The sequence below is a fragment of the Hydra vulgaris genome, chromosome 15 (genome assembly GCF_038396675.1).
Source record: "Hydra vulgaris chromosome 15, alternate assembly HydraT2T_AEP".
Classification (NCBI taxonomy): Eukaryota; Metazoa; Cnidaria; class Hydrozoa; order Anthoathecata; family Hydridae; genus Hydra; species Hydra vulgaris.
In genome coordinates, this window is record NC_088934.1 from 1,600,466 (window position 1) to 1,610,000 (window position 9,535).

A 9,535-nucleotide genomic window follows, 5' to 3' on the forward strand; every position below is an offset into this window, starting at 1 on the left:
ACGCTGTAACGGTAAAATAACAAACGTGTTTATTAATTAGCAAACGTGTTGATTAGCGCTGCAAGAGTAAAAGGTTTTTATTAAGTAAGGCTATAAAAAATACAAGCAAATTCACTCGCTTACCAAAGGTTAAACAGGTCATCTAATAATTTCATTGTTTAAATCTAATAAAACAGCTCAAAATTAATTAGGAAAACGCTCTTTAAATTTAACAACCGTTTTTATCACCAAGCAATTCTTATAGAAAGACATATTACAAACTTTGTGAGCACATGTACAAGATCCTATTCCCAAAAAACCACGCAACAAATGTAATAATAGTACACGAATATTTATATAAAGGAGGCCCTCCAAAAAAACCCAACGGAAGTTATTAATATATGTGCAAAATCGTGATTTAAAATAATTAGTTGCAATGAAAAGTGAAAGTATTCTAATTATGAACCAAGTAGTTGCATATCAGTTCACTAACTGCGTCAAACTCACGTTGGTTGTGCTATAAGCATAATTGCTTCTTAGAATCGGTTATAATCAACATAAAAGATCATCTTCCAATATTTTTTTTAACTGATAGCATAACCCCAAATCATTCTGCCTTAAGTTCTACAATTTAATACGACAGATCAATGAAAGCTTTTTAATATATTTTCAAAATCTTATATTAGAAAAAAATAATTGGAATCTTATATTATATAATCACAAAATGTAATACGTACATATAATAATACGTATAATAAGTTTACTTAAAAAAGAAACATAAACTTCATAAAAAAATTTTTTAAATTTATGTGGCTGGATAGCACAGTCGATTAGAGTGTCAATTGAAAAAATATAAAACAAGGACTGTGGTATGTGAATACGGGTTCAAGTCCTGCTACTGCGCCAACTAAGCGCTTGAGTAATACTTCTTTACAAAATGTTGGTTAATAACCGACGCTACTTTTGATTAGTCTTAATGACTATTTGTGGCTGTTCCTATAATAAGCCCAGAAATATCTTAGGTAATAACATTGCTTGTGTACCTTTAATTGTCAGGGACTTAAAACAAATATTAAATATACTGAGACCCTAATAATTTCTCATAACATTACATTTTTGTGAGAACACTGGGTATCAAAACTCGAATATTCTATAATCAAAAACATCTGTAAAAACTCCCACTCATTATATTTCAGCCAGGCAAATAAACATGAACAGGGTCGACCTATTGGTGGAAATGCCTTTTTCATACGAAAACATCAATTTCAAAATATTATATCTATTTACGAAGATGACAATATATTTGCAATAAAATTACAACAAGGTTATACCGACATTATTGTAGTTGGCATTTATCTAACCTCTTCACGAAACATTCAAACATCATTGGAAAAATATAAAAGTCAATTAGACATACTTAAAGGAATTATAAATAGTCATGAGAGTAATGGCCAAGTAATTATACTTGAAGATTTCCAGTCATTTCCGCACGGAATATACGATCTATTAGAAAGAACTAGCTCTAATTAAAATAATTATTCTTTGATTTTATCTGAATTTATTGAATCAAACGAATTAGAATTAGTAGATGTAACTAAAGGGTCTGGTCCTGTAATTACTTATCGACATCTTACATTACCAAACTCATCGTATATTGATCATATAGCTATTTCAAAGCATACATCTCTTCTAGTATATAAATGTATCGTTATTCCTCCTTCTTTTCAAAATGTAAGTGATCACTTGCCGCTATCGATTTCAATTGAACTGAAAGGTCAGTATTATCAAGAAAATATAAATAAAATAACAGAGGATTTTAGCATTCCAAGATATCTCTGGAATAATCTAGACTTTATAAACTTATATAAGGATCACTTAAATATAAGTTTTAATAATCTTAACCTTATTGGTAATTTCGAAAATGAACTTGACCAAATCTATACTACTATTACTAACAGTGGAGCATGGGCTCTAAGAGAACACCTAAAGTCAAAAAAACGATCTGATTATTCAAAATCCTGGTGGACTCCCGAGTTAACTCGAAGTAAAAAAATTCTTTCACATTATTTTCAAAAATGGAGGGAAACGGGATTCGTAAAAGAATCCACCTCTTCTATCTTTAATCGATACCTCTTTGCTCGAAAGAATTTCCGCAAAGCCGTCAAAGCAGCCCAAAACAATAAACTATATCAACAATACATAAAAATTGAAAAACTAAAAAACTCTAACCCAAAAAACTTTTGAAATGTTTTTAAGTGTATAAAAAAGAATTCAAATCCAAAACTTTTTGCTATAAACAACAAAAAGGATAAAGAATCGATTACCGCAGAATTTGCTACTATATTTGAAAAACGATTAAACACTGAAAGGTTAAATCATAGTTCTATTTATCGTCAAGTTCCACCTTGTGAAAATCCTGATGAAATAGCTATTACTGATGAAAATATAAAAGTCGCTATTTCTTGCCTAAAATTGAATAAATGCCAAGATCATTTCAATATATCTGCAGAACATTTAAAATATGCTCAGTGAGATGCACTAACGCAATGGATAAGAAAATTTTTTCACTTTTCAATTAATCATGAATGGACCCCTACGTCTATGTCAACTTCAACTATTATACCGCTTGTCAAATCGTATAAAAAATCACTTACCGACCCAAATAACTACCGAGGTACCAGTATTATTCCAATATTTACGAAACTTTTAGAATACCTAATTTTACTCATCAGTCCCGAGATAAAAGAAACACATCCCCTTCAATTTGGTTTCAATAGTAAGAGTTTGACCTTGCATGCTGAATTTGTTATAAGCGAAACAATTAAGCATTACAACAACAATAATTCGCCTATTTATTTATGTTCTTTAGATGCTGAAAAAGCTTTTGACAGCTGCAACTGGGACATTCTCTTTGATAAACTTTACTTTGATAAAAACTTACCTCTCCAAATAGTTAACACTATATCTTCTTTATACCACAAAAGTAGTGCAACTGTCTCTTACCTAGGTTCCAAATCAGTTTCATTTGCTCTTAAGCAAGGAGTGAGACAAGGATCCATTCTGTCCCCCTACCTATATAACATATACACCGAAAAGTTACTCGAAACTATAAAAAATGATAACGTTGTGGGTACATCTATACATGGAAACTTCACAGGTGTTGTTGCTTATGCTGACGACATCATTCTTCTTAGCTCTATTCTATCTGGTCTTGAAAGGCTGATTACAACGTGTAATATTTACAATAACTTAAACGGCATTAAGCTCAATGCTGTCAAAACGGAACTGTTGCTTTCGGGAAAAAGACAATTAACTAATTGCAAGATAACCCTAGACGACCATCAAATAATACCAAATGAAAAACTTAATCATCTAGGCTTTATTTGGGATACACAAAAATCTATTTTTGCCTCACTCAATAGAACAAATATTAACAATAGGGTATCAAATTACCAAACAATAATGCAAACTCTGATTCAATCTGGTATCCGGTTTGTACATCCATCTTTAATTATTCAGTTATATACATCGTTAGCAGTTCCTACCCTAACGCATGGTCTGGAACTCTGTGAAAATAGAGAGTCAACAATGCAAAGACTTAATAAACTTGGAAGAAATGCAGTTAAGTCATTTTTTAATATCTCTAAGTATAGCAAAAACTATATAAACTCTCTATTTAAAGTTCGGGAGATATCGACTTACATACAACAAAATAAAATAAACCTATTTATCCGTCTATTAAATAATAAAGTAACTTTTGAAATCATCAATTCTCAGCTTAACTATTGTTCATTAAAATATTCATTTTTAGATGATATAAAGGAATTATGTAAGATCCATAAAATAAATATGAAAAACTTAATTCAGGATAAAAAGAAAGTGAAAATTAATATTTCAGAAACAGGCCCTTTCAGAGACTGAGTGAGGCCCGGGCCATTTACAAATTTTGAGGCCCTTACCATAAAATAAATGCCATTGCATAATAAATAAAAAAAACAGCAAATTAGTAATAATTTTTATTTTAAAAATGCTTTTCTTGCTTTTGCTTTTGCAAATGCACTGACAACTGTTGAAAAATCGAGTTTTCTTGCAATATCACAGTTAATATTCAACATTGCAAGTCCATTCAAGTGTTCTTGTCCAATGGTTGAACGGTGGTAGTTCTTTATTTGTTTCAACACATTGAAAGACCTTTCTCCTGAAGCCACTGAGACAGGCAAACTGATAAAAATTCGCAAAGCAATTGATATGTTAGGAAAAACACCAGACAGTCCAAGTTCTAATATTTCTTGAAACAATTCTTTTGGTTTGCAATCTGATGTAAAGTTTGTGGAGTAAATTTGTTTCAGAAAGATTATCTCATCAGAAATATCAGACAGTATTTCCTTGTGGTACTTTTTTTGAAAGTTTGTTGTGGCACTGATTAGTTCTTCATTGCTCATCTTGTTGAAGTGCCAAAGAAATCCAAAAATACTACAAATTTGTTGTTGTGACTCAAATCGACGTTTAAGACCAGCTAGAATAGAGCCGATTATTACATAAAATACATTGATTTTATAGTGCTGTTCTGAATCAAATTGTGTTTTCAACTTTCGAGTGGTAGAAAATTCTGGTGAAATGTCAATAATAATTGCAATTAATTTTGACTCACTCAGAACAGCATCCCATTTTTCACGAATCTGTTAAATGCTGTCCATGAGATTTTTAATGTTTTCCATTTCAACATCTAGAGTTGCATTTCTTGCCTCAATTATAAGATTGGTTTGGTGAATCATTGTGAGGAGCTTCATCCATAAAGATGACATTACAATGCATTCAAATTTTGACAAATACTTTTGAATGGACTGAAGTTCTGACTGAGCTGATACTGTGAGATTGAGAGATTGCAGCTCTTTTAAAGCTGTTCTCAGTGAATTCAAGTGACGGGCAACTGGTTTTACTGCTTCAATCCTTGCTGACCATAGGGTCTTGGAAATACCATGTAGTGAAGCAGGTACATGTTGCTTGAGAATTTCCCACCTTTGTGGACTACTGCTGAAGAAATTGTACATTTGCTGCACAATTCCAAAGTAAAGAATTGCTTCTTTGCATGATTCAGCACAGTCAACACCAACAAGGTTTAAAGTGTGATTTCCACAGCTGGCAAACATACAGTTTGGGTTTTCTTCTAGCAAAACTGCTTGCACACCTTTGTATTTTCCAGCCATGTTTGGACCATTGTCGTATGCCTGACCAGTACACAGTTTAAAATCTATGTTCAACAAAGTTAGAACGTGAAGAATCCTTGCTGCAATTTCTTTTCCAGTTTTTTTTGAGTAGTCGTCAAAATAGAGAAACCGTTCTTCAATGGAAAATTTAGATCCATCAATTTTTATATAACGGATAATGAAAGTTGTTTGCTCCTTGTGAGAGCAGTCTGGTGTTGCATCAACAACAATTGAAAAATATTTGGTGTTTTGAATCTCTTCAATAATTTTGGTTTGAACAAAAGATCCACAGAGTTCAATAAATTCATTTTGAATCCGGGTGGACAGATAATGAACTTGTATGCGCTTTTTGTTCAGTTGAGATTCATGGACCTTTTTCACATGCTCTGATAAAATTGGATCATATTTGCTGAGGAGCTCAATTATTCCGAGAAAGTTTCCATTGTCAGGGTCATAAATGTGTTGACTGGAACCAAATAAAGCAAGCCCACGTTCAGAAAGAAAAAGAATGACGTTCAAAAGGCGCTCAAGAAGTTTTGTCCAATTACTGGTTTCAGTTGACAATTCTGTTATTAGTAAATTATCAATAGAACTTTTTCTGATGGCTGCTCTACTGGCTGATTTCCATTTGACATAGTTTTGTTTGTGTAATACAGACATTTCATGTGCTGGTATTCGGTCTTTCAACTTTCTCCAACCCCTGGTGATATTCCAACCAAACTGTTCTGAAAAGGTGGATACCTTGGAATCACTTTTGTTCAAAAGAAAGCAGGGTGCACAATAGAATGACTGTTGCACATCACTCCAGCAAAGCCAATCTTTTGTGCATATCTCACCATTGGGAAGAATTTTTGATCTCAGACGAGTAGGAAAGGCGTGATTATAAGAATCTCGTGGAATATTGTTTGGAATTAAAAAGTTTGTTTGGAAACTTTCTTGCATTTGAGTAATATTTCGTTTGTCAACAGTGCCAATGTCAGACACAATCAATTTTGATATATTAGAACAATCTGATTCACATTTTTGGTCCAAACTTTCTGAATATGAAATTTCAGAATCAGAGATGCAATTATCATTTGAGATGGCTTGCAAATTTGTTTCCCTCTGCTGACTGTTGCTTTGGTGAATCAATGAATTTTCACAATTTGATTCCAAGCTTTCTAAATCTGTAATTCCAGATTCAGAGACACAAGTTGTATTTGAGATGTCTTGCACATTTGTATCTATCTGGGGATTTTTGTTTTGTTGTAACATTGATTTTTCAGAAGATGTAGTTCCGGATATTTCAATATCTGATTTACCGTGTGTTGGGTTGGCTTGATTTTCCAGTGATCTTAGAAATGATGTTATTGACTTTAGGCTCTTTGTTTCTTCTTCAATTTTTTGTCTTTTTCGCCTTTTGGATGCACCACTTTCAAATTTTCTCTTCATGTTTAAATTTAGCAATGACATTAGTTTTAAAAGTTTTCGATCTTGCTGCAAACAACAATTATTAATGACTGAATTAAAATAAATATCAGAACAAACTTAATACAACACAAATAATTTAATTAAAATAATAATTATGTGTATTAATAATCAACTAATTAAGTATATTAAAATATTGTCTCAACATTGATTAAAATTTTATGTAATTGCTCATGTTATCACAATTTAATAAAAATATATTAAATTTCCGAAAAAATTTGGAGGCCCCTATTTAGGTCGAGGCCTAGGCCAAATGGCCCGTGTGGCCCCCCCTCTGATAGGGCCTGTTCAGAAAATATAATTCCTGAAGATACTTATCAAATTTTAGTCCAGGCAATTCAATGTTGGAATGCAAAGCAACAGCGAACAATTTTTAAAAATACTCTTGAAGAAAACATTCCCAAGTGATATACTTTATTCTCTCTTTATATATTTTAAACTATTTTTATGTATTTTTACCTTGTAATTACATTTACAGAGGGTGTTTAATAAAATAATATTAATATAATAATAATTGTATAGAAGAAATATAGCATGAAAATTCAAATATATAAAATATATATATATTTTTTATTTATTTGATATATCAGTTATATATATATATATAAATATATTTTATATATATAAATAAATATATAAATATATTATATATAAACATAATTGTATATAAATATAAATATTTATATATATATATATATATATTTATATATATAATATATTTTATATATATATATATATATATATATATATATATATATATATATATATATATATATATATATATATATATATATATATATATATATATACATAACTGAATTATGAAAACTAAAAATATAAAAATGAAATAAATTTCAAAAATTTCAAAAACTTGTTTATAGGAAAAGACTCAAAAAAAATTTATTGTGCAAAAATGTTTGGAAAAAACCCATGAAAACACACACAAGAAACGTGGAAGCAGATAATTTACAAATGTAAATAAGAAATTTTTTAATAAACAAACTCACCTCAAGAAGAGACTTACAGAGTTTAGTAAAAGTATTTGTGACGCAGTGGTATCAATATCACAAATTCTATTTCTGGTCATTATAAAAACTTAAAAAAGGACTTGAAAAAAAGCAGCATCAAAAATGTTTAATTTTTTTTTATTGGAATATAGGAACAAAATACGCTATAGATACTACAACAACCTTTTGCCAGCAAACTTCAACAACAAGTTTGAAAAGATAATCAAAGATTAAATAGAAACAACAACTATAAATTGCCCCGAAAATGTAATAAACTTTCAGAAATTGGTATAACTTATCGAGGACCTAAATTATGGAAACACTGTCAAAAGGAATATAAATTTATGGTGAAGTCCGATTTGGTGTGGCGGAATAGAGTCGTAAAATTTTGATTGTCGCAAATTTGATTGTCGAAAATGTTAAAAAAGAAGAGTGTCGCAAATTGTCATATGATTGTCGAATAACAGAATAAGGAATAATGTCGCAAATGAATTTAATGAATAGTGTCGAAAACAAAAAAATGGAATAATGTTGCAAATGAATCTAAGGTATAGTGTCGAAAACAAAAAACAGAATAGGATCGCAAATGAATCTAAGGAAAAGTGTCGAAGACAAAAAAACGGAATAGTGTCGCAAATAAATTTAAGGCATTATTTTCGAATTTCAAATAGTTTTTTTTGTTTCTTGGTATTAAATAATTTTTGAGGATTTTTTAAGACCTTTTGTTATCCTTAGGTTATTCTAGAATAATCCTGAAACTTTTTTTTAAACCAGTATATACCTTGAAATATTTGGAATGCATAGCAAAATTTTTATGAAACATGAATTTTTATAAAAAAAGAAACTGAAGCAAAAACAGTTAACATTATTTTTTCAAAGTCTGCAAAGTTGATAATGACCGACGTTGGTTAGGTTTATCTATACCAACCCGCAAGATTTGTTGCAGATTTGAGTATTAGAAATTAATATGTTGAAGAAAACGCAAGACCTATACCTATAGCATATTCTGCTGTTGGCATTTTCGATAATGTTCCTATTTTCACAATTTCGGTTTATTTTCTATTTCGATATTATTCTGGAAATTCCCTTTTTGAGATTACTCTCTTTTGAGCTATTTCGATTTTATTCTATAAACTATGACTGAGAAAATGCCTAAATAAAAAAGGACATTTTGGGGCTTTGCTTACAGACCTTTCAAAAGCTTTTGATTGCATTCCGCATGCTTTACTTATTTTTAAATTGAATGCGTATGGTCTCAGCAGAAACGTATTAAAGTTCATTCAATCGTACCTTAGTATTAGAAAGCAGAGAGTAAAAACAAATGATCGATACAGCTCTTACTCTAATATTTTATTTGGCGTTCCACAATTGTAGGTCCATTACTATTTAACATCTTCATAACTTATCTATATCTATTTTTACCCAATGTTGATATTGCAGGATATGCTGATGATAACACTCTTTTCAGTGCAAAAAATGACTTAATCCAGACAAATATTATTATTAGTAAAACAAGCTATAAAGTTAACATCTGATAAAAATTCTCATCTGATAATGAAAAATTACTTAGTATAATATTTAATGATAAACTTTCCTTTAATATATATGTAAACCATGTTAACAATTTATTTAAATAAGCAAGTCAAAAAGTTAATGTGCTCTCCAGACTCGCTTCTTTTATGTCTCTGAATCAAAGAAAACTTATACTTAACGCTTTTATTTCATCTCATTTTTCTTATTGTCCATTAGTTTGGTTATTTCATAGCAGAAAACTTAACAATCGTATTAATAAAATACACAAAAGAATTGTATATCAAGACTATCAATCTCCTTTTGAAGAACTGTTTATAAAAAATAGTTCGAAAACTATACACC